The sequence below is a fragment of the Aegilops tauschii genome, chromosome 5 (genome assembly GCF_002575655.3).
Source record: "Aegilops tauschii subsp. strangulata cultivar AL8/78 chromosome 5, Aet v6.0, whole genome shotgun sequence".
NCBI classification, from domain to species: Eukaryota; Viridiplantae; Streptophyta; class Magnoliopsida; order Poales; family Poaceae; genus Aegilops; species Aegilops tauschii.
Genome location: NC_053039.3, coordinates 321,791,933 through 321,819,146, shown reverse-complemented (window position 1 = coordinate 321,819,146; position 27,214 = coordinate 321,791,933).

Below are 27,214 nucleotides of genomic sequence, written 5' to 3'. Positions count from 1 at the left end.
AGACGTGATGATATATATATTGTTGTATGAGATGATCATGTTTTGTAACAATTGTCGGCAACTGGCAGGAACCATATGGTTGTCGCTTTATTGTATGAAATGCAATCGCCATGTAATTGCTTTACTTTATCACTAAGCGTTAGCGATAGTCGTAAAAGCAATAGTTGGCGAGACGACAATGATGCTTCGATGGAGATCAAGGTGTCAAGCCGGTGATGATGGTGATCATGACAGTGCTTTGGAGATGGAGATCAAAGGCAGAAGATTATCATATCACTTATTTTTATTGCATGCGATGTTTATCCTTTATGCATCTTATTTTGCTTAGTACGGCGGTAGCATTATAAGATGATCCCTCACTAAATTTCAAGGTATAAGTGTTCTCCCTGAGTATGCACCATTGCTATAGTTCTTCATGCCGAGACACCACGTGATGATTGGGTGTGATAAGCTCTACATTCACATACAATGGGTGCAAGCCAGTTTTGCACACGCAGAATACTCGGGTTAAACTTGACGAGCCTAGCATATGCAGATATGGCCTCGGAACACTGAGACCGAAAGGTCGAGCGTGAATCATATAGTAGATAGCATCAACATAGTGATGTTCACCATTGAAAGCTACTCCATCGCACGTGATGATCGAACATGGTTTAGTTGATATGGTTCACGTGATCATTTAGATGACTCGAGGGATGTCTATCTAAGTGGGAGTTCTTAAGTAATATGATTAATTTAACTTTAATTTATCATGAACTTAGTCCTGATAGTATTTGCATATCTATGTTGTAGATCAATAGCCTGCGATGTAGCTTCCAGTTTATTTTTGATATGTTCCTAGAGAAAATAAGTTGAAAGATGATGGTAGCAATGATGCGGACTTGGTCCGTGATCTATGGATTATCCTCATTGCTGCACAGAAGAATTATGTCCTTGATGCACCGCGAAGTGACAGACCTATTGCAGGAGCAGATGCACACGTTATGAACGTTTGACAAAGATCGGTATGATGACTACTTCATAGTTTAGTGCACCATGCTTTACGGCTTAGAACCGGGACTTCAAAAATGTTTTGAACGCCACGGAGAATATAAGATGGTCTAAGAGTTGAAATTGGTATTTCATAATCATGCCCGTGTCGAGAGGTATGAGACCTCTGACAGTAGTTTGCCTACAAGATGGAGGAGAATAGCTCAACCAGTGAGCATGGTCTCAGATTGTCTAGGTACTACATTTGCTTGAATCAAGTGGGAGTTAATATTCCAGATAAGATAGTAATTGACAAAGTTCTCTAGTCACTATCACCAAGTTACTAGAACTTAGTGATGAACTATAATATGCAAGGGATGACAAAAGTAATTCCCAAGCTCTTCGCGATGCTGAAATCAGCGAAGGTAGAAATCAAGAAATAGCATCAAGTGTTGATGGTTAACAAGACCACTAGTTTCAATAAAAGGGCAAAGGGAAAGAAAGATCAACTTCAAAGAAGAATAGCAAGCAAGTTGCTGCTCCCATGAAGAAGCCCAAAGCTAGACCCAAGCCTGGAACCGAGTGCTTCTACTTCAAAGGAAATGGTCACTCGAAGTGGAACTGCCCTAGATACTTGGCGGATAAGAAGGATGGCAAAGTGAACAAAGTATATTTGATATACATGTTATTGATGTGTACTTTACTAGTGTTTATAGCAACCCCTCAGTATTTGATACTGGCTTAGTTGCTAACACTACTGCAGGATGCTGCTAACGCGACAATACGATCAGAGACCCTTCGAGAAACTGTGTGCGATGCATTAATCGCAAACGGTGGTGTATGAAAACCGTCAAAAAGGTGCAAAACGTTTGCAATGGAGGATGCATCAAACACGGTTCAGATTTTAGTTGCATGTGCAATTCAGGCCACACGGTTAACCCGTTCGAACTGTTTGTGATGAGGCAGAACAACAGAAACGGGCAGCCATATCAATGTGTGTGCGATATACGGCATACAGTTTGCTCCGATGAACCGTTTGCTATTAGGGAGTGCAACATAAACGGTTAGCCACATCAAGGTGTGTGTAGGGCATACGGTTCACTCGGACGTACTGTTTTCGATTAGCGAACGCAACAGAAACGGTTCAACTTAACAAGATGTGTGTGATACGTGGCAAACAGCCGACTCGGCTGAACTGTTTGCGATGAGAATTTACAATACAGATGGTTAATACAGCTAGTTCGTGTGCGATTCTGTGTGTACAAAAAACTTTGAAAATGCAAACTGGTAGCTTGCGGTGGCTAGGAGTATCGCACACGATGCGTCTGCGAGTACTCGTGTGCGATGATTAGTAAGTTACACATGCATTTCCTTATGCTAACACTTGTGTGATAAATAACATGTGGCACCGGCTACGGTATTCAGGTTGTGTGTGCGCTGCACTTAGTCTTCCCGCGCTCCAGCGAATGCTTCCCGCGCTCCACATGGGTGAATTGTAAAATCCACACCTATTCCCTCACCGGTTTCCCGCCACCAGCTAATGGCTTGCTGCATATAACCCAGGCGGCAATGCACCACCGCGACACTCTGCGAAGATCTAGTCCTCACCCATCTACCATTAGTTATTCCAAGCATGCCAGGCAACAACCAAAGCTTCGACGTCGACGCCTACCTGCATTACATCTTCGGCGAGGAGAACGAGCCGGAGCAGGTCGGGGAGCAAGAGCTTCATCGGCTGGTGTAGGCACCATGGCCCATCGGCAGCGATATCGGCGTCACAGTCCTTGGGAGCACAATCAACATATTGTAGAGGAGGTGTGATGAGCAGTTTGCCATCCACCGTGCCAAAGATCCAGAGCTGCTCGGCGGCATGATCGACGACCCACCCGAAGAACCGCCGTCACCAGTGCTCATCGAGAGCCTGGTGCCCCGCAAGGAATGGGCATAGGACCTCTGCGATTCAGTCAAGACAAAGGCAGCCTGCGGCTTCATCATTGCCCGCGGCGCCGTGTCAACCTCGATCCTGATGATGTGGTGGCCAGGCTCGAGCGCATACTTGGCGAAGGTGACGTCCCCGACGAAGTAGAACATCGCCAACGTGATATCTTGAGGATGCTGGTGATCGACGGAATTTGCTACCAGGCCAGAGACATGGAAATGGAGCGGTTCCGCGGAGTTGTCATGCGCGCGATTGCACACTGTCAAGCTCTTCTGGAAGAGGCCCAGCAGCCCCAAGAGCCTCCCATCAGCGCCAGCAGCTCCGTAGGAGGAGGCGGGTCGGGACACTCGCAGTGAACGGCCGCAAGGGTGCTATGCTGATCATGGAGTCCGAGAGGACCATCGTCGGAAGGCCGCCAGCCCAGCCTTTTAGCTTATATTTTATTATAATTGTATGCATATGTAGGTCCTAAGTGTTCTGGGCCTTGCCGCATTTGGCATTTTAAATTATCCTGAATATGTAAGAAAATTATTAAGAATTATTAACAGTTGCCATTGTAACTTTGCCTCAATGGCGAGCAGAGTGCGCGCAGGGACACCAGAGCGGAGCGCGCCGCGGCCGCCTCAACGACGAGCATCCACATGGTCAACCTTCTGCCATCAATAAATTTTGACCTTGTTTCTCATCACATTGCTGATTACTATGCAATAAGTAATTGCAAATCTGTTCACACCTCTCAAACTAATATGCGTTCACACTTAGCACCGGGCTATAAAAACTACCCACTCGAAAATTACTTCACAGTTCCTCTCCTCATCACCCACAAAACTGGTTTTCTCTGTCAAGTCGTTCCGCCATGACCGGTAGGAGGAGTTTAGGGTGGACATATAACCATGGAGCAAAGACCAAGGCCGCAGAAGCACTAGAGAGGTCCCGCCGCGAAGCCGCAGCCGCAGCAGAGATGTCCGGGCGCGCCGCGGAGCCCTCGAACGAGCTCTCACGGGCATGCGAGGGCTCTCACAAGAGCATTTGCGGCGCCGACCATCACGACGAGCCGGCATTCCTGAAGTCCTTCGCTGGCGATGATGACATTCTCGCTGGCATCACTACGCAGCAGGATCTGGTCGACGGCTTGATGAAGCTGCTCAAGATCAGCGATGCCTCGGTTGACAAGGCGACCGGCCTTGTCGAGAAACTCATGGATGACAATGCGAAGCTCCTCAAGTTGGTCACCGAGAAGGAGGAGGAGGCCGCCGGATGGAAGATGCTGCATGAGCAGAGTAGTGCCTTGGAGATGACGCTGAAAGCGGTCGTCGAGGAACTGATGGGTGGCTTGAGGAAGCTCCGTATCGAGCGCGAGGAATCCGTGGCTGCTTTCAAGCAAAGTCGTGAGGAATTGAAGAAGGAGGTGGAGGATTTCGCCGCCCGACGATCCATCGACGAGTAGAGACAGTAGCGACCCAGATCGTTGTCTGCAATTTCCTTCTTCTCTTGCCCCCGTGTCTTCCGGGCTTTGCCGCATGTGGCATTTTAAATTATCCGGAATATGTAAGACAATTATTATGTGCGCCATTGTAAATTTGTCGTTGTATTATCCGTTGCCATTTTATTTGTGGTCATATTATCCGTTGCCCTATGTGGCAATTTAAATTAGGGCGAAATACTAGTTGAAAACACAAACAAAGCAAATGCTGCCATGGGATCACAAGCAAACACCCTCCGTCCAGGTGCTTTAATTAACCAATTAATGGAGAAGTTGTGAGCAAGGCGGGCGGCGGCTGGTTCATGGAGGTCAAAGAGCTCGCTTCCCGGTGAGCATGGGCGGCCTTGCTACTCGCACGTGTCCCGTCGAGCCTGCGAGGTGGACAGGATGCACGTGTCCCATCGAGCCTGCGCGGTGGACTGCTCGCACGCGTCCCGTCGAAGCTACATGGCAGACTTCTCGCGCTCGTCCCGTCTAATGAAACAGCTGCACGCACGCCACCGAGTATGGTTAAATTTCAACATGGTAAATATAATACAACCATTTGCGATATTAACGTGTCAGTTTTTTTTCAAAAAGGACCTCGTTGGCTACTAATGTGTGCGCCTCTTCTCAAACTGGACGATTTTTCTTACCACGGCATATATGTGCCATGTCATGGAACCATGCCAAGTTTCATGTTTTTTGGGTGACTTTTTATTTACTGGGATTTAAAAACCGAGATTCTCATTGTTTCAGGACAACGACAAGTTTGTAATTCATTCTCATTCCTTAAACGAGACCTAAACATGCACCCAATGACACATGTACCATTTCCCACCCATTTTGCTTCACTGGAGCATGTGGTTGTAGTTCAAATTAGAATTATGGACTACATTAAATGCATAGAAAACTTAGTAATTAGTAATATATATACAATGGCCAAAAAAATCCTGAACAGTTTCAAATTTCAGCCCGACACTCCTGTTATTCTATGTTGCCTATAGAAAACAAAGTTCTAGGCGAGAAGAGGCATTGATTGTCGTTTCGCCCACAAGAGGGGCATGTTTCCCTGCCGGAACCACGAGGGTTGCGACAGGCTCCGGTTTGTAAAAGGCTTGTAATATAGCTTCGCCCAAATTGGACAATTATATATACCATGTAGTGACACCATACCAAGTTTCATGATTTCCTGGTGAGTTTTGGATTTACACACATTTAAAAACCGAGATTCGCAATGTTTGTGGCCATGCCAGGATGGTGAGACGGTTGAATTTGTTTCCATTCGTTCCATGGGACCTAAACATGCACCCCAAGGAAACATGTACGTTTTTTCTAGCCATTTTGGTGCACTGGAGCATGTATTTGTAGTTCGGATTGGAATGATGGACATTAAATGCCTAGAAAACTCAATGAATGAATAAAAAAGGTCAAACGAACCCTGAATAATTTCAAAGCTCAGCCCGAATCTCCAGTTGTTCCATGTCGCGTGTAGAAGAAAATACGAGGCTAGAAGAGGGAGTGATTATCGTTTGGCCCACAAGGGGACACGTTTCCCTATCGAAACCACGAGGGTTCTTGCGACAGGCTCTGGTTTGTAAGAGGTTTGTAATAAAGCTTGGCCCAAATTGGCAATGTTTTTACCATGACATAAATGTGCCATGGCATGACATCTTGCCACCTTTGATGACTTTCTGGTGAGTTTAGGATTTATGGGGACTTAAAAACCGAGATTCGAAATGTTTGAGTACGAGCCATGACACCAGTACGGTTGTAATTCGTTCCCATTCCTGGCATGGGACCTAAACATGCACCCAAGGACACATGTATAATTTTTCTAGCTATTTTGGTGAACTGGAGCATGTATTTGTAGTTCAGATTTGAATTATGGACATTAAATGCCTAGGAAACTCAATTAGTGTATGAAAAGGCCAAATGAACCCTGAATAAGTTTAAATTTCAGCACGGATATCCTTTCGTTCCATGTTGCCTGTAGAAGAAAATACAAGGTGAAAAGAGGCAGTGATTACATTTCGCCCACAAGGGGGCACGTTTCCCTATCGAAACCACGAGGCTTCTTTGAGAGAAGCTCCGGTTTGTAAGAGGCTTGTAATAAAACTTGCGCCACAATGGACGAAAAAAATTCCTCGACATATAAGTGCGATGTCGTGACACCATGGCAGGGTTCACGATTTTCAGCTTAGTTTTGGATTTACGGGGATTAAAAAACCGAGATTCTTCTCATGAAATGTTTTAAAATAGCACACAGTTCACTCACGAAAGTCGATATTCAATGAAAACTTCGTGGAAACCATATTTTAAAGTTTCATAAAAATCTAAAAAAAAATGTGGGATGTTAAGAAGGTGAAGTTTTATTGCGACACAAAATTTCAAGTTGAAAAACATTACAAGATGTGAGCTATGAAAAAGACAAATTCTGCCCTGAATAGTGACATTACTATTCAGCACTATTCAACACTGATTTTGTCTTTTCCATAGCTCACATCTTTTAATGTGTTTCAACTTGAAATTTTGTGTGCCAATAAACATCATCGTGTTAACATCCCGCATTTTTCTGAAACTTCAAAACATCTTTTTTCTCCAGGTTTTCACCGGTTTCCACCGAATGTTGGTTTCCGTATGATATCCCCCCCCCCCCGCTGCGCGCGCGATCTGAGTCCTGCTTTCTGACTGGCCAGAATCCAAACCCCACGGATCATAGGTGTGCACCGTTGGATGCTCCCAGATCGAACGGCAACCCGAGCCCTTTCGACAGCGCATACAATACATGGGTAAGCACTGTGCGCATGCGTCGTGTAGCTCACGCTTCCTTCTCTACTAGGTTTTCACTCAAAACAGGCTACCATTTCTCGCCACTCCTCTCATCGGTTTCCCGCCTCTTCTCCCAGATATGCATGATGTAGATGTTCATTTCATTCTTATAGTTCATCTCATCCAAAATCAATTAGTTTTCTAAAAAACTATTTTAAGATTCATGGAATTGTGCATTGTAAAGGTAAAAACAAATAGTGACAATTCATTTAGAAGAAAAAAGGTTTGGGCAATTAAGATATGGAAGATTCTAGAGAACAAAGGAGAAGTGCTTGTGTTTAGAGGTTTGTGCATTATGCTTAAGTTCAACCATGGAGTCTTCTAGATTGTACATGTGGCAGAATCTGGTGGAATGTAGATGATATCCAACGGCCAGTAGTGCTCGGATTTGCCATCTATGTATCGTCGGATTGGCTTCATCCAACGAGCAACTTTCATAGTTATTCGCACACTATATATGTGTATAGATGTATAGATGTATAGATATATATATAGATGTGTCCCATGCTAGACAAAATAAAGTTTGAGCGCATGCGTGGGACGACCTCCCCCCCCCCCCCCCCCCCCCGCTACCGCCTCGAAGCTAGGAAACTGACATCATACACTACAAAAAAATACACTTCCGTGATGATACGTGTTTGTCAGAGTAGGTCACGTTTTCTGTCATGCATGTACATCCATGACAAATTTATGACAGAATCAAGATAGTCATACCTGTGCTATCGTAGAAGTGTTCCATGACATTACCATAATTATCATCACGGAAGTGTCCACTTCCATGACGATAAATCGCGCGTCACAGAAGTGCTTTCGTCAAGGGTGACCGACACGTGGCATCCACCGTAACGGAACGCCATTAAGCTATCGGGTCCGGTTTTGGATCCGATAACCCGTTAACAGCCCCGACCAATGGGGATTTTCCACGTGTAAAATCATCATTGGCTGGAGGGAACACGTGTCGGCTCGCCGCTGGGACATATGTCATCCACTCATTGGACCCAAAGCGCCTATGATACGTCGACACATGGCACGGCCCAACAGAGGCCCATTCCTGTGAAAAGGCCGGCCCGTTTGACTTGGTCAAAAGGTGGCGGGCCGGCCCACGGCAAGCCTGTTAATGGCATGTTCGCATATAGCCCATTTACAGCCCGCTAACCCAGGGCCCATTTACGACCTATCCGCATTAGGCCCAGTAGCGTCATCTGGGCTGTCCAATATAATTCCAGCCCGTTTTAACTTCCAGCCCATGTATGGCCCATGACATCTTTTGGCCCATATGAGGCCCTTAGTAACCCTCGGCCCATTAACGGCCCGTGGTAAAACTGGCCCATAATGAACAGTGTATCACTTTATACCCATTAACGACCCATTATACCGTTGGGTCGTTTCCAGCCCATGTTATCTTTCGGCCTTCTCAGGGCCCATTTATTCTTGGGCTCATTTCCAGCATTCGTTTACTTTCGGCCCGTTACTGTCATTTTTTGCTTGTGGGCCAAATTCAGCCCGTGGTTACAGTCGGCCCGTTTGTGGCCCGTTAATACGTTGGGCCGTTTTCATAGCGTCATCAAATACGGCCGATTAACGACGGCCCGTTATGGTCGGCCCATGAACGGACGATTTCAACTCTAGCCCATTTACGGCCATAATGTGGTCTGTTATTGGCCCATGTTTGGCCAACCGATCATACGGCCCGTAGAAGGCCCATTGATGATACGGCCCGTAGAAGGCCCATTGTGTCTACGGCCCGTACAAGGCCCATTGTTTCTACTCCCCGTAGAAGGCCCATTGTTTCTACGGCCCTTAGAAGGCCCATTGTTTCTACGGCCCGTAGGAGGCCCATGTTAACTACAGTAAATATGTAGCCCATGGTTAATGTGGCCTAGTTTCAAAAAATAGGCTATTGTGGCCACTAGCAAACCGCGGAAAAAGAACTGCACTGACTACAAGAAAACAAACAAACAAGACAATAAGGAAATAAATACGCAAGCAACTTACGCTAGGCTATCACGGCTATTACACATATTACATCCACTGGGCATCAAAGTTCGCCACCAACGCAAATATAGGGAACAAAGCAGCATATAAACGCCGCAGCAAAACAAGTCCAGAACTGAAACCACTTCAGAAGAGCTCAAGAAACAATATCCTGGGTACCCATAATGCTGGCAAGATGCTTAGCAAGCTTATTAAGTTTCTCTTGTTTGGCGCTTAAATCCTCCAGCACTTGCTGTTGCACCAGAAAGTGTGCATCTGAATTCTGCAGGGACTTCCTCAGTCCTTCGGCTTCCTGTCGCATAACATTTGATCGATGTCTTTCAACTTGAAGTTGAGACTCAAGAAGCCGAACTGATTCAGGCAGCGAGTTCGAAGAGCTGGTGCCAGCAGTAGTAGCCAGTAACACGAACACTACATCAAGACAGGACTTTGGGGTTGTCTCAGTGTCTTCAATATAGTTTTTATCAGCTTTCTTGGAGACCAACAGGGATGTCTCACTATCTTGAACCTTATCTGCATTACTTCCTGTACCATTGCATAACAGGGTACTCTTCTCCAATATTTTATCCGCATTCTAAAATAGAAACAAACAAACACATCACAGGTTTACAATGTAGTATATGAAACTCGTTTGGTAAACCAGTTCAGTAGTAAGATGGACAGGATAACAACATAAAAAAAACATATATCTATGTAGTATGGTCACTGTATGGTCTATATCATTCTAGTTTATGTTGCCAAATCAAGATGGATACAGTTCGAATCATATCTATTTAAGACAAAGCAGCTTAGACAGAATATAAGTGTGGGAAACTACACAGCAATAACAACACTTGTAAGGTGCATGGCATGAAAATATAACTGTTTATTCAATTGAAACTGAAATCAACATAGAGCAAGTTACAACAGAAAACACGTTAAAGAAACAGGTTTAAAACGTACGTGTTGCGCCATTGGAGTTTCAATTGCATCCTTCAAATTTGAAATTAGTTGGTATGAGTAAATACAGTGATGCAAGAGTAAAGTAGTATGAACCATAGCTACGGAACCTGACCTGAGAACAATTCTTCTTCTGCTTTAAGCGTTGACTTGGGGTTCGGAGTGGTGCTCCTCGTGCTTTGGGCACTGCAGTTGCCTTACTAACTGCTCGTGTTTGGGTGCTCTGTGGTGGAGACGGTGCTGGGTCAACGGGAACTGGGTTACTATCTGCAGGGGTTGGGGTTAGAAGGGGTGTAGCTGGTTCTCTATCCAACTGGGTAGGGGTACAATCTGCGTGAGTCTGGGTTATGTGTGGTGGGGCTGGTTATTGGGCAAGTACAACCATGGTTCTATCTCCATCAACAGGTAGCACGATCTTTTCTGAAGACCGTGTTTTTACTCCCACAGATACTGCCATCACCCCCTCCAATTGAAATGGCTGATAAACAAGAAAAGTAATTGAATGTACAGACATTGTAAGATAGATAGGTGCAATGGATAGTAGGGAAGAAAATAGGGCATGAAATAATTCACATTTATGTTGTCTAACCAAACAGAATAGCAGGACATAATTTCACATATATGATGGCTAATTAAAAAGGATAGCATGACACAATTTCACATGTATGATGGCTAACTAAACAGGATAGAATGACATACTTCAAAATATGATGACTATGTGAACAGGATGACATGATATAACTATACGATGTGTCTATTAAAGTGGTTGGCATGCCATAAATCACAAACATGCCGTCGATGGAAACATGATGGCATGATATAATTCACGGATAGAATGACATAATTCAAAATATGATGACTATGTGAACAGGATGAGATGATATAACTATATTATGTCTTTAGAAAATGGGTTGGCATGCCATAATTCAGATACATGCTGTCTATGTAAATATCATGGCATGATATAATTCAAATATATGATTTATATACTAAGGAAGTGAGCAGAGGGCAATCGCATATATGATGTGTCAACTAAGGAGATGGCATTCAATATCGTGTATATGATGTAAAAACTAAGCAATACAACATATGCATGATATTTGTAATATAACCCTGCCAAGTTTGAGCATACACCTCAGGGGGATAATAGGACTGGTCATCTACCTCTGAATCCTCCTCTGAAGAGCTATCTGTAACCAGCAAGATATCTGCTTCACCAGGTAGCATTGTCTACTCTAAAGACCTTGTTTTCACTCCAGATTTCTCCATGACCAATTCAAATGGCTGATGCACAGGAAGAGCAGTTGAATATACAAACATTGTCGACAAAAGCAATGAGAAATACAAAAAAAGGACGGCATGATATAATTCACATATATGACGCTTGGCTAAACAGCATGGCATTGCATAATTCACATATATAATGCCTTGCAACAAGATAGCATTACATAATTCACATATATAATGTCTTGCAACAAGATGGCATTGCATAATTCACATATATGGTAATTAGACACTAAACAGGTGGCATTCACACAAAATATGTCTAAACTAAGCAAATGACATAGCAATGCAAGATACCATACGCACGATATGAGCATCATAACCCTGCCAAGTTAGAGCATGCACCTCGGGGGGCAAATAGGACTGATCATCTGTCTCTGAATCGTCCTCTGAGGAGCTATCTGTAACCAGCAAGACATGCGCTTCGTCACATAGCATTGTCTGCTCTAAAGACCTTGTTTCCACTCCAGATTTTTCCATGACCGTGCCGAATGGCTGATGCACAGGAAGAGTAATTGAATGTACTAAAATTGTTGACAAATTTAACACGTAATAAAAAATGATGTCATAACATAATTCACATATAAGATGACTGGCTAACCAGGGTGGCATTGCAAAATTCACATATATGATGCCTGGCTAAACAAGATGGCATTGCATGATTCACATATATGATAAAGAAACTAAACATATGGCATTGACACAAAGCATGTCTAAACTAAGCAGATGACATCTTTGATGTATAAAGTAAGCAATGCAAGGCACCATATGCATGATATTACCAACATCAGCATGCGAAGTTAGAGCGAAGACCTCATGGGGTAAATAGGAGTGGTCTTCTGCTTCTGAATCCCCCTCCGAACAGTTATCTTCCTCTTGATTACGATCCGAAATGGGTGGAGGGGGGCTGCCTTTGCGCCCACCATGGAGCGACATCTGCAAGAAATTTTATTGCCACGCAAGGCTCATCTCTTTTGCTCTACATGTTCAGTTCCATTGTGTACAATAACTGACATGCATAGGAATAAAACATAGTGAGATTATGTAAGGAGTGCATGCACAAATCCAGAGTGATGGTAGCAAACTGTGGATAGACCCAAAACAAATGATAGCAGGCAAATAATAGCTTTAGTTAAAAATACAGATAATGGCTCTTTTAATGTTTGTTTGCACCCAACATGAAACTCATAGTAGACACCCGAGATTAACCAGATAGTAGACAGATAGTACTGATTGTTGCCCCAATATGTACCCCACAACCATTTAAAAACTCAAGTTTCAGCATAAGTTTGGACCTGATTCGGAGTCTAATAGGTGAACACGACGATAAAGTAGCATGTCATCATATTAAGCAATGCATAACGTAAGCAGGCACGGAAGAGTGCGACCTCTCTTGCGGACCCGTGTAGTCCTCAAGGTCATCTGCTCAGTTGATGATGGTAATGCAGTTGTCGTGGCTGCCGGTGGCGGGGAAGAAGATCTGAGGCAGCGAAAGACAGTCTGGAGAGCGGATCCCTGCTGTGGTGAACCCTTCCGTCGTTGGAGCAGCTGAGCTGGGGTGGAACACAGCACCGCAGGAGCAGGAAAAACCACACAAGGTTTTCTTTGACACATATCTGTAACATAAGTAATTGTGTAAGGGCTTGTTTGAATTTGAGGATTCTAACAATGCAGGGATAGGAAATAGACAGGAATAGGATAGGAATGCACGTGCAAAATAGAGAATTTAAAAACACAGGATTTCTGCCAATCTGGGTGTTTGGTTCACAAGAATTTGAAGATCACAGGATGCAAAAAAAGCATGTTGAGATTAAGTCAAACCACAAGAAGTGTACAACCTCTTTGGCGAAGCCATGTCGATCTCAGCGTGATTGGGTTGGCCGGTGAGGATGCTCCGGCTGACTTGGCTCTCGGAGGAGGGGAAGAAGCTCTTAGGCGTCTTGAGATGGAGCCCGAGGTACTGCTCCGCTGTGATGGAGGACTTCGTCGTTGGAGCAGCTCCGGTGAGTTGTACGACGCCGAGGCTAAAGCAGGACAAGAGAGACAACATTAACCTGAGTGGAATTCTAATAGCATCTCCAATAGATGACGTAAAATACATAACCACAAAGTGCTAGATGTATACATCAGCCGCTCATCTCTGAACTTAACTGTCGAAACTGAATTTAACTGTCGAAACTGAACTTAACTGTCGAAACTGAATTTTGCTGTCGAAACTGAATTTTATTGTCGAAACTGAACGCACTAGAGGTGAGGCTACAAGTCAGTCGACTGCCTTTTTCATCTCTGATCACTCGATTTTGCAGCCATTGGATACGAAATCAAGGGCCTGCAGTTCATCTTCAACCTCCACCCCCCTGAGCCGCCAGCCACCAACGGCCAAACAGCGCCCCCTGCCGCCCGAGGCCGGCGGTGCGCCGCCCCGCCCGCCTCGAAAACACTCCCCACCACCAGTCCGCCGCCGCCCCGGCCATCCCTGTAGGCCCCCCATGCCGAGCTTTTTCTCCGGTGATCCCCACGCCACCGCCCTACCACCTCCCCCACCCTAAACCCTAAGATAGGTAGTGGGTGTTGGGGAACGTAGTAATTTCAAAAAAATTCCTACGCACACGCAAGAACATGGTGATGCATCTTTTAGCTATAGAACTTGTTGGAGACTTCATATCTCTCAACTCGGGTATTTGCTTGAAATATTAACTTCAACTCCTGGAACATCTCATATGGTCCATGACGTTCAAAAATGTCTTTGAAGTCCCGATTCTAAGCCGTTAAGCATGGTGCACTAAACTATCAAGTAGTCATCATATTGAGCTAGCCAAACGTTCATAACGTCTGTATCTGCTCCTGCAATAGGTCTGTCACTTAGCGGTGCATCAAGGACATAATTTTTCTGTGCAGCAATGAGGATAATCCTCAGATCACGGATCCAATACGCATCATTGCTACTAACATCTTTTCAACTCAGTTTTCTCTAGGAACATATCAAAATAAAACAGGGGAGCTAAAAGCGAGCTATTGATCTACAACATAATTTGCAAAAATACTATCAGGACTAAGTTCATGATAAATTCAAGTTCAATTAATCATATTACTTAAGAACTCCCACTTAGATAGACATCCCTCTAATCCTCTAAGTGATCAAGTGATCCATATCAACTAAACCATGTCCGATCATCACGTGAGATGGAGTAGTTTCAACGGTGAACATCACTATGTTGATCATATCTACTATATGATTCACGCTCGACCTTTCGGTCTCCGTGTTCCGAGGCCATATCTGCATATGCTAGGCTCGTCAAGTTTAACCTGAGTATTCCGCGTGTGCAACTGTTTTGCACCCGTTGTATTTGAACGTAGAGCCTATCACACCCGATCATCATGTGGTGTCTCAGCACGAAGAACTTTTGCAACGGTGCATACTCAGGGAGAACACTTTTATCTTGAAATTTTAGTGAGAGATCATCTTATAATTCTACCATCAATCAAAGCAAGATAAGATGCATAAAAGATTAACATCACATGCAATCAATATAAGTGATATGATATGGCCATCATCATCTTGTGCTTGTGATCTCCATCTCCGAAGCACCGTCATGATCACCATCGTCACCGGCGCGACACCTTGATCTCCATCGTAGCATCGTTGTCGTCTCGCCAACTATTGCTTTTACGACTATCGCTACCACTTAGTGATAAAGTAAAACAATTACATGGCGATTGCATTGCATACAATAATGCGACAACCATATGGCTCCTGCCAGTTGCCGATAACTCGGTTACAAAACATGATCATCTCATACAATAAAATTTAGCATCATGTCTTGACCATATCACATCACAACATGCCCTGCAAAAACAAGTTAGACGTCCTCTACTTTGTTGTTGCAAGTTTTACGTGGCTGCTACGTGCTTAGCAAGAACCGTACTAACCTACGCATCAAAACCACAACGATAGTTTGTCAAGTTGGTGCTGTTTTAACCTTCGCAAGGACCGGGCGTAGCCACACTCGGTTAAACTAAAGTGAGAGAGACAGACACCCGCCAGTCACCTTTAAGCAACGAGTGCTCGCAACGGTGAAACCAGTCTCGCGTAAGCATACGCGTAATGTCTGTCCGGGCCGCTTCATCTCACAATACCGCCGAACCAAAGTATGACATGCTGGTAAGCAGTATGACTTATATCGCCCACAACTCACTTGTGTTCTACTCGTGCATAGCATCAACGCATAAAACCTGGCTCTGATACCACTGTTGGGGAACGTGGTAATTTCAAAAAAAATCCTACGCACACGCAAGAACATGGTGATGCATAGCAACGAGAGGGGAGAGTGTGTCCACGTACCCTCGTAGACCTAAAGCGGAAGCGTTAACACAACGCGGTTGATGTAGTCGTACGTCTTCACGATCCGACCGATCAAGTACCGAACGCACGGAACCTCCGAGTTCAGCACACGTTCAGCTCGATGACGTCCCTCGAACTCCGATCCAGCCGAGTGTTGAGGGAGAATTTTGTCAGCATGACGGCGTGGTGACGATGATGATGTTCTACCGACGCAGGGCGTCGCCTAAACTCCGCAACGATATTATCGAGGTGTAATATGGTGGAGGGAGGCACCGCACACGGCTAAAATATCGTATATCAATTGTGTGTCCTTGGGGTGCCCCCTGCCCCGTATATAAAGGAGCAAGGAGGAGAGGGCCGGCCAAGGGGAGGTGGCGCGCCCAAGGAGGGTGTCCTACTCCCACCGGGAGTAGGACTCCTCCTTTCCTTGTGGGAGTAGGAGAAGGGAAGGGGGAAGGAGAAAGAAGGAAGGGGGCGCCCCCCCTCCCTAGTCCAATTCGGACTAGTCCATGGGGAGGGGTGCGGCCTCCCTTTGGGGCCTTTCTCTCCTTTCCCGTATGGCCCATTAAGGCCCAATACGAATTCCCGTAACTCTCCGGTACTCCGAAAAATACCCGAATCACTCGGAACCTTTCCGAAGTCCGAATATAGTCGTCCAAAATATCGATCTTTACGTCTCGGCCATTTCGAGACTCCTCGTCATGTCCCCGGTCTCATCCGGGACTCCGAACTCCTTCGGTACATCAACATACATAAACTCATAATAAAACTATCATCGTAACGTTAAGCGTGCGGACCCTACGGGTTCGAGAACTATGTAGACATGACCGAGACACCTCTCCGGTCAATAACCAATAGCGGAACCTGGATGCTCATATTGGCTCCCACATATTCTATGAAGATCTTTATCGGTCAAACCGCATAACAAGATACGTTGTTCCCTTTGTCATCGGTATGTTACTTGCCCGAGATTCGATCGTCGGTATCTCGATACCTAGTTCAATCTCGTTACCGGCAAGTCTCTTTACTCGTTCCGTAATACATCATCCTGCAACTAACTCATTAGTCACAATGCTTGCAAGGCTTATAGTGATGTGCATTACTGAGTGGGCCCAGAGATACCTCTCCGACAATCGGAGTGACAAATCCTAATCTCGAAATACCCCAACCCAACAAGTACCTTTGGAGACACCTGTAGAGCACCTTTATAATCACCCATTTACGTTGTGACGTTTGGTAGCACACAAAGTGTTCCTCCGGTAAACGGGAGTTGCATAATCTCATAGTCATAGGAACATGTATAAGTCATGAAGAAAGCAATAGCAACATACTAAACGATCGGGTGCTAAGCTAACGGAATGGGTCAAGTCAATCACGTCATTCTCCTAATGAGGTGATCCCGTTAATCAAATGACAACTCATGTCTATGGCTAGGAAACATAACCATCTTTGATTAACGAGCTTGTCAAGTAGAGGCATACTAGTGACACTCTGTTTGTCTATGTATTCACACATGTATTATGTTTCCGGTTTAATACAATTCTAGCATGAATAATAAACATTTATCATGATATAAGGAAATATATAATACTTTATTATTGCCTCTAGGGCATATTTCCTTCAGTGGGGTACCTCTCCGGCGAGCCCTCCTCCCCGCTGTGGCTGGTTCTTCCTTAACTCCGGCGAGCCCCCCCCCCCCACCCCCTGAAAATTGACTGGCCCAAAAGTCGATTCGGTCGAATGAAGTGTAGCTAAATCAGAGTAGCATCACAAGCAAGAGCAAGAGCGAAAGCAGCAGCGCGAGCAAGAGCAAGAGCAGACCAGGCAGGGGACCGAGAGCAAGAGCACAGTAGCAGCGCGAGTGAGAGCTAAAGCAGCAGCAGCTCCTACTGATGTGGACGTCGCCGCCGAGGAAGCGACACTGTGGAGGAAGTGGCCGGCGACGCCGGCGTGGATGGAGCCGCGCCGTGTCGGCTTGGGACCGAGCGCCGGCAGCACCGTGAGATCAAATCAAGAAGAAAATGCGGCGATTAGTGTACAACCTCTTTGGTGGCGCGGATTAGGCCGCAGCTTCATCCGAGGAAACGATGATGATGATGCTCTTCTGGTGGTGCAGGTGAAAACGGTGGTGTGGGAATGGAGGTGGCGCGAAAGACGAGGGGAACGTCGGGGAAGCTCCTTGGAGGTGGAGGACGGGGTGGCTGAACCGACGGGACGACCAGATCAACGACGGATCCTCATCCGGTACGATGGATGAGGAACGTCGAGGTGTTGTTGTGGACGACGTCGTCGGGGAAGAGGCTCCTGCTGGGTGGCCGACGGAGGAGGGTGTGGGGCTTCGCGGGTTTTTCCGGCCTCGGTGTACGAATGGGTGGGCAGATGTGATGGGAGTGGGGAACCATGGCTTAGGGACGCGCTTGTCCGAAATGTGGGGTATGTTATGAAAGTACCCCCACCGATTTGAGGCGGTTCTTTCGGTTCAGGGGCATCACGGGCATTTCACATGTCAGGATTTCACAGGAGGTGGGAGTTTTCGCGCACGTTGTAATTTTGGAATAGCAAGGCACGGGTTGAGATGGAGGGAGTTGTTGGAGCACAGCGAGACAAAGATATATATTAAATATTTCGGGCTTACAAGGCGCGGGTTGAAGAGGCGGGAGTTTCGCAGCACGATAGACAAAGACGCTAGCTTGAAATTTCGGCATAACAAGGCGCGGCTTGAAATTTCGGGAGAACAAGCTTAACGTGTACCCAAAAAAATGACAATTTAGACTAGTATGATATACTACGTACAATGTGTTTAACACGCACAACACACACAGACACCATTTAGACTAGTAAGGTACGCGTGCATTGCACGCATGAGATTTGGCAACCAAATTATGAATAAATACCACATTATAGCATGTAAGCTTTGAGTCATATATGCATGATGTAGATGTTCATTTAATTCTTATAGTTCATTTCATTCAAAATCATCTAGTTTTTATAAGAAAGCTAATCTATTTTAAGATTCATGGAATTGTGCTTTGTAAGGCATAAAGTAAAAACAAATCATGTAGAAAAACATTTGGGCAATTATGATACAGAAGATTCTAGAACAAAGACGAAGTGCTTGTGTTTTGAGGTTCGTGCATTATGCTTAAGTTCAACCATAGAGTCTTCTAGATTGTACATGTGGCAAAATCTGGTGGAATCTAGATGATATCCAACGGCCGCTAGTGCTCAAATTTGCCAGCTCTGCACCATCGGATTGGCCTCATCCAACGACCATCTTTCAAAGTTAAAGTTATCCGCACACTATATAAAAATATATATAGGGGTATAGATATAGATATGTGATGCGAAAGCCACCCATCATCTCCAATTAGAATAGTTTGTCCATGCACGGATGCAATGTGGCCAAACGATGTCTGCCATCGGTATCTCAAATTCAAACCAATCTGACCTTGTTCAATGTGTATACATTGCAACATGCTCGTTTCCAAACCACACCGCGCAGATCTCCGTTATATTCATGCATGCATGGGTTTCAAACATCATGATCTCTTATTCAAATATTTGAATTCAACTTTACATTGATTATGACCTTACCTAGTCTTTTACACCCACACATTGGTCTTCTCTTTATAATTGTACCACTAACTTTCTCTCGTGCATGCATGCACACACACTACCAGTCGGCATTATCCATCGCACACATGCAATCTTTTTCTTCAGATCGGTCTTCCATGAAGGCACACACACACACATCCCCCTCTCCATCATATCGGGCATTCTTTATCTCTGACGTGCATGCGCAATGATCGATGTTCCTCTATGTGTGTGTGTGTGTATAGCTAGGTCTTTCATAATTTTCCACATAAACCGATCAATCTATATATCTAGTGAGGTCTCACCCTCTTTCCCAAGTCCACATCGATCAATCTATACCTCTCTATATAGGATTACATATATAGCTAATACACCCACATTAATTATATATCCCACGCCCCTCTCATCATCCATGCCTTCCGCTTCATCTCTCAGACGCACGCACAATGGCCAAGACAGGGGGGCAGCAAGGGCCCTGCCCCCCCTAACATCACTATATATCGAGGCTAATATGAATGTGATCATTAGACAATTGCTGGTAAAAATGGTTTAAGTTGATGAATTGGTCCTCCTCGTAAAGGATTAGCAATGCTTGGCCCCCCTAGCTCATGGGACATTTTTCATGGCTCCACCACTGCGCGCAACAGCGCACGTTCTCGCCCCCTCTCTCTAAATATCGATCTCGTAGTTGTGCACTCCTTCATAGTCTCCCTCCACTCGGCCCCTCGCACCATCTTCTAGCCCCCACCGAATTTTGCCACATGTACAATCTAGCAGATTCCATGGTTGAACTTAAGCATAATGCACAAATCTCAAAACAACAATGGTTCTCCTTTGTTCTAGAATCTTCCGTATCGTAACTGCCCAAACTTTTTTTCTTGTTGAATTGCCATTATTTGTTTGTACTTCATGCTTTACAACGCACAATTCCATGAACATAAAATAGATTAAGGGCTTCTTTGATTCAAAGGATTCTCGAAGGAATTTTGGAGGATTCTAATCCTTAGAAATTTTTCCTATCTTGGTTGTTTGATTCATAGGATTGTAAACCATAGGAATTTTTCCATATGATTCATTTGCACTAGATTTCATAGGAAACATCCCATCCACTCAAACCTCTTTGAAAGAATTCTGCGTTTTTTCTATGCACAATCAAACACTCGTACCATCCTGTAGGAATCAAGACGACATTCCACTCTAATCCCATGTTCTTCCTATTCCCGCATTTTGGAAATCCTACGAATCAAAGAGGCCCTAGGTATTTTATAAAAACTAATTGATTTTGAATGAGATGAACTATAAGAATTAAACGAAGGTCTACATCAGGCATATATGACTCAGAGCTTACATGCTACAGTGTGGTATTTATTCGTAATTTGGTTGCAAAATCTGACGCGTGCAATGCACGTGTACCTTACTAGTACTTCGAGTATGTGCAAAACACAATGGCATGCTACACAGTATCTCTCTTACAGTTCATGAAGCCACGTGGGCACGTGGCACATGTGGAGGCGTTGTCGCAACATCCTTGTGTGGATTGATCACAGTGACGTGCTGCTGGTTCCAGAAGAATGTACTCGTCCTCCCTGAGCCGCACTGGCGGTACATGCACGAAGCGAAGATGTGCACGCATGCCACGCACGCACTCATTCCCTCGCACGCACATGCGGGTACATGGGCAGACGCAATTTTGTACCAAGATCCACCCCATGTGATAATTTGATGCGTGTAAAGTCCTTCACTTCATTGATGGTCAATTAATACAGTGCATGCAAATTGAGTGGACGTGAGGGCGGAAGAAAGACATAACTACTCCACTGCACGCATGCGAGTAGTTAAATCATGGGTTGCTAGTAGTACTTCCATTGGTCTCCTTCGTATTTTGTGCCAATTTTTGACAGTAACATAATATTTACGCATCTGAGCACTGCAGTCTACTTGAAATTTATGTTCCACTAAACTCATCGGGAGCCGTTTCGGGCCTCGAAACCAAAAACCATCAATTAATCTTTACCTTGTTCCCATCACATTCGAAAGTACTAGTGCCACAATTAAGTGCAAGACTGCTCACACCTACCAGTACGTACCAAACCTGAACGTGTTCCCACTATGCAGGTTTTAGTACTAGTGCTAGTACTTAGGTTATAAAAAGGGGAACTACCTAACCGAAAATTACTCTACCTTCCACCTCATAAGTCATGCTTCTTCGTCCGTCCTTGCCATGGCCGGTGTGCAGAGCTCTAGGTCGAGAACTACTCGTAACAAGGGAGCGGCAACCATGGCTGCGGAAAAAAAGAGAGGGCTCGCCGCCACGCAGAGACCTCGAAAGATCTCTCATGGGCAAGCGATGGCTCCCAAGAGCGCCCTAGACGCGGAGGCGAACATGCCGAGCTGGCGGCGCTGGAGTCGTTATCCCTCGACGGCATGCCCGATCAGCTCAATAAGCACCTCAATAAGCAGAAGGAGTTCATCCACGGCTTGGTGGAGCTGCTGAAGGAGAGCCTCGACGACATGCCCGCTAAGCTCAATGAGCAGGGGGAGTTGACCGCCGGCTTGGTGATGCTGCTGAAGAAGAGCATTGCCTCGGTGAGGAGGCGACCGGCGAAATCCTGCAACTTCAGGAGGACAATGCGAAGCTCTGCCACGAGCTCGACCTGCTGAAGGAGGAGAACGCTGGCTGGAAGAAGCTGCATGAGAATAGTAGTTCCTTGATGAAGATGTTGCAGGCCCTCGTCATGGAACAGAAGGAGGAGTTGGCGAAGCTCCGCATCGAGCACCCGGCTGCTGTGAAGGTACGTAATGCGGCCGTGGAATAGATGATGAAGGCTCGCATCGAGAAATCCCGCGTCATGGACACAATGATGAAGATGGCGGAGGAGACGCACAAGGAGATGGAGGTCGGAGGCGATGAAGAAGCAGTTACGACTCCGCGGCCAGGAACCCTTCATGTAGTGAGAGCAGCGCCCCAGACTTGTGTGTGCGTCTTCCTTCTTTTTTTGGGGTGATAATCCTCCTTCTTCTTTTGCTCCTGTGTTTCTTATTTTGCTTCGGGTGTTTCACCGCACGTGTCACCTTCTCTGCGAGGCATGAATAGAACAATGCTAAAAATGAGATGACAAGCAAATTAGATCATTCTTTATCGCCAATAGAATAATGCCTCTTGCTAGAAATATATAATAAGAGTAGAGAGTAGAGGATATGGCACTGGGCTGCCGTGTTTCGTGCTCCTCCGTCGTACTCTAGTGGAAAACTTGAGTATACCGCACGGTTCTTTGCTCCTCCTCAGGTCGTCGGCACATTTATACGAGCAGTCAAATCACAAGGCCCCGCCTTCCAGCAGTAATGAGGCGTCAAATCACAAAGGCCCTCGCCTCCCGTGAAAAGGACCAAGCTAGACTGCCCCGCCCTCTAGCCTTTTAAAAAATGTATACATTTGTACAGTAGTAGTATCGATGGATTGCGCCATGGAGCAAAACTATGCATATAATATATGACACTACCCACTATGAAGGTACTAGTAACATAGACTAGTAACTGGTCTATATTACTGTCCACTATGACCAGCCAAAGTCAAGGCGTGGATACCAACGAGGGCCTGGTTGTGTCTATACTTGGACAACTCACCCGACTGCATGCGCACCAGGCAGACGAAGCTCATGTCGTCTTGGTGCCGTGTGCGGCCCGCACATTAACCAAAACCTCGCGCCTCCATCTTAGCCTCCACGTTTAAAACATCTCAATCTCAAGGACAAGGAGCAACGTGAAACCTATGATAGAGCCAATCGGATGGTTGAGAACACTACAATTCGTAGCTACAGATGCATGTGTGAGAGAGGACGAGTGCGTGCGTACACCTCTTCTCAGAGTACAACTGTATGTGGGTGGCATCGGCCTAGGGAGCAGTGATGGTGCGTGCGAGAAGTCCCGAGAGATAGGTGTAACGCGTCTGAAAAAAAGACTAGTCTATAGCTCGCCATGAGGCTATTCCTGTCGAACACCAAGCGTAAGATATGTATCCGACGGTGCCAGTTTTTGCACGTACACAGCAGTAGAAAAAGAACTAGTAGTACCATGCCATATGCTACACCACGGCCGAGAAAATGTGCCGACGTTACGCCATCCGGGAATAGTGCCGCACTTCGAAACTAGAACCATCAATAAATCTTGAGCGCGTCTCGTCACATTCCAAATTACTACTACTACCACACTATATTTAATTGCAAACCTGTTCACACCGATCACAACCTAAACGGTTTCCCACTTAGGAGCGTATTAGTAGTACTCGGTTATAAATACTACTATGCTAAGATGACTGCACATTCCTCCTCAACTCCTCATCCACAAGAAACAATCAAGCCATAGCCAGCGTGAGTTCTGGGTCGAGAGATTTCCACCAGGGAGAGGTGAGCATGGAAGAGGAAGCACGAGAGATGTCCCACCTCGCCGCGAAAGCAGCCGACATGTCCAGCCGCGCAGCAGTAGCAGCACAGAGGTCCCGCCGCCCCGCCGAAGCAGCACGGAGGTCCCGGCACGCCGTCGATGTAGCAGACTAGTCCGGCCACGCCGCGGAAGCAGCAGGGAGGTCCCGCCGCGCCGCGGCGGCCTAGGAAAATTTCTCGCGGGAAGGCGAGGACTCTTACAGGCGCATGCATGCGATAGTCCATAGCCAGATGGATCAGATCTTCGGCTGGGCGAGGATGCAGGACGAGGCTACCGGCGTCATCCGGCAACTCGGGGAGGGCAATGCGAAGCTCCGGGGCAAGCGCGACCTGCTGAGGGCGAAGATCGCCAGAAGGGCGAAGCAGGAGGAGGAGACCACTGCCGTGTTGCAGAGGACGGACGTCATCATCAAGAAACTTATGGACGAGAATGCCATGCTCCGCATCAAGCGCAACAGGCTGGTGGAGGAATCCATGGATGCTGCCAAGCAGCATATTAAGGACATGAAACTGATGAAAGAGATCATCGCCCGCCGCGAGAACTAGTCTCCCCGACCTGCAGCGCATAAAGAAAGTAGAGATCAGCGAGCCAGATCGTTGTATGCGTCTTCCTTCTTCTTTTGCCCTTGTGTATTTCGGGCGTAGCCGCATGTGGCTTTTTTAATTATCTTCCTAAGTATGTAAGACAATTATTATCCACTCTCGTCGTCCTTATATATATTCATCAGTCTTGCTATAAGTCACAGTAGATGCTATATAGGTCCGTCGGATCTTACATCAAGATCCGTGCAAAATTTTCTTTTCAGATTTTCTTTTTTCTCTCTTAAATCTCAGTCGAGTGAGGCATTGGCACACCATTAAACAGAGGCTCGGGCGCCATTAATGGTACCTTGGGAGAGAGGTGGACGGCAGATGGAGGTCAAAGGGCTCTCCTCCCGATAAGCACGCGCAGGGGTCTGATCGCACGCCTCCCGTACTCAAATAGCTACCCTGCATGGCGCCTCCTAGCTAATAAAAAAGGACGCGTGGCGGCACGTAAATGGTAAATAGAACGCCCACGGTTTCAATAATACTTGTGTTTCCGATTGTAACGTGACAGCACTTGTTCCAAAATGACTTTGTTGATTGTTAATGTGTGCGCCTTCGCAAATCGGACATCAAAATTACCACAGCATGTTGGTGCCATGTCATGGCACCAAGCCAAGTTTCATGATTTTCATGCGTGTTTTGGATTTACAGGAATTAAAAAACCAAGTTTCTCAATGTTTCCATCCGAGCCATGACACCTAGATGTTTGAATTTCATTCCCATTTCTGGCATGGGACCTAGAAATTTACCCGAGGACACACATGTGATTTTTCAACCAGATTTGGTGCACTGGAGCATGTGCTTGTATTTAAAATTTGAATTATGCACACAAAGGTGACACATTCCCTCTCAGAACCACGAGCCTTCTTGAGAGAAGCTCCGGTTTGCAAGAAACTTATACCAAAACTTGTTCCTATTCTGCATTTTTTTACCACAACATGGTACCATGACTTGACACCATGCCAAGTTTCATGATTTTCAGGCGTGTTTTGGATTTACAAGAATTTTAAAACCAAGCTTCTCAATGTTCTCGGCCGAACCACGATGCCCAGATGTTTGAATTTCATTCCCATTTCTTGCATGGGACCTAGAAATTCACCCGAGGACACACATGTGATTTTTCAGTCAACTTTGGTGCACGGGAGCATGTGCTTGTAGTTCAAATTTGAATTATGCACATTAAATGACCAAAAACTCAATTAATGTATAAAAAAGGCCAAACGAACCCGGAATAATTCCAAAATTTAACAGGGCACTCATATAGTTCTATGTTGCCTCTGTAAAGAAAATCTGGCGGTAGGCAGCGTATATTGTTTCGCACACAAAGGTATAAAGAAATTAGCCCTATTTAATTCTTGGGTTCTTATTATTTATGCCACTAGTTGTGTATCACTACTCAGTTTTGCCATTAGAAGTTACAACTACTCAAAAAATGCCATCGATCCGTGAGATGCCTGCTCAGAAATGCAATTAGATATCTAAAAAATGCCATCGTTAAGTTAGATGTTTGCTCAGAAATGCCATTAGACATTGTTATTTTCACATCAAACCCCGTTGACCATGTTACATGACAAAAATAAGCCGATTCTCACAATGATAAGTTAATGGTGTCCAGCACAACACACCCCTCAAATAAAACTAAGCACCCTGGAATTCTTTGACAACTAAACTGCTGGCTATATGATGTTGGCCATATATATTGTACGTATATAATGTCAAGAAACAAGTGGTAGTACTATACCAACTAAAAGATGAAATGTATGAAATATAACGAGAAGAAACATAACATAGTTCTGCTGGGGGCTCAGCACAACACACCCCTCAAATAAAACTAAGCACACCAGAAATTAAACTAAGCAACTAATCCGGTAGACACTGCATTAGAACCACCATGAGCAACGACACTGCCACCTTACTCGGAGTCCTCGTCCACGTCCTCGACTTCGTCCTTGTCCCTCTTCCTCTTGGGCGGTACTTCTTTGCTTGAACCGCACCCTTGGCTCTTGCTCTTCATCCAACCCTTGTAGATATTGAAACAAAGGTAGCCATCCATTGCAGCGTAGTGGATGTGGTCCATATCTAGTACATTCCACTGCCATGCATGACGATGAAATGTGTACGGAGGTTTCTCTAGTTTACCGTACGAAGGATGAACCATGGCTCCTGCCAGGGTCAGCATTGAAGGCTGATCAAGGGAGGGCACCAGCCCTTCCTTCTAGAGGTCGAAGGGGTCGCCTACAATGAGGCCTATCCGACCCAGGATTTCCTTGTCATTCCTAAAGTCTATAGTAACGAATTTGACTCGACCGCCCTTGAGGAACTTCTTAAATTCCTCGCACTCAACGTCGGCATGGCATATGTGGTAGACCAAGCATAAGTCATGCACGCAAACCTGGATCACGATGGGCTTCTTCTTCTCTACCTCCTTTAGTTTCTTCTCACTTCCAAGACTATGATGTACTCAACATCTAGCCCAGCGACCCACTCATCATTTGAGTTTTTGAACATGCGTTTGAAGGGAGCAAGGCATTCTTTCACTGTTGCGGAAGAACGGGTGTAGATGACGTCGAACTCATCGCCGGTGATGGTTCTAACCTTGTACTCACCGCCGATCATGGAGATTTGGGACGCCATGGATTTGGGAGGAGGGTTAGGATTAGTGGAACTGCCATAATGTGAAAGGACGGGACGACTAGGAGCGGTTTATCGATTGTAAAAATGTCAAGTGGGGGGCGCATGCGAATGGCAGGGTAGTAGCTTGCCTGGTGGATAAATGGATTCATGCACAATACTATGGGGGCCCAATTAGATGTCATGTCTACTCGACGCCC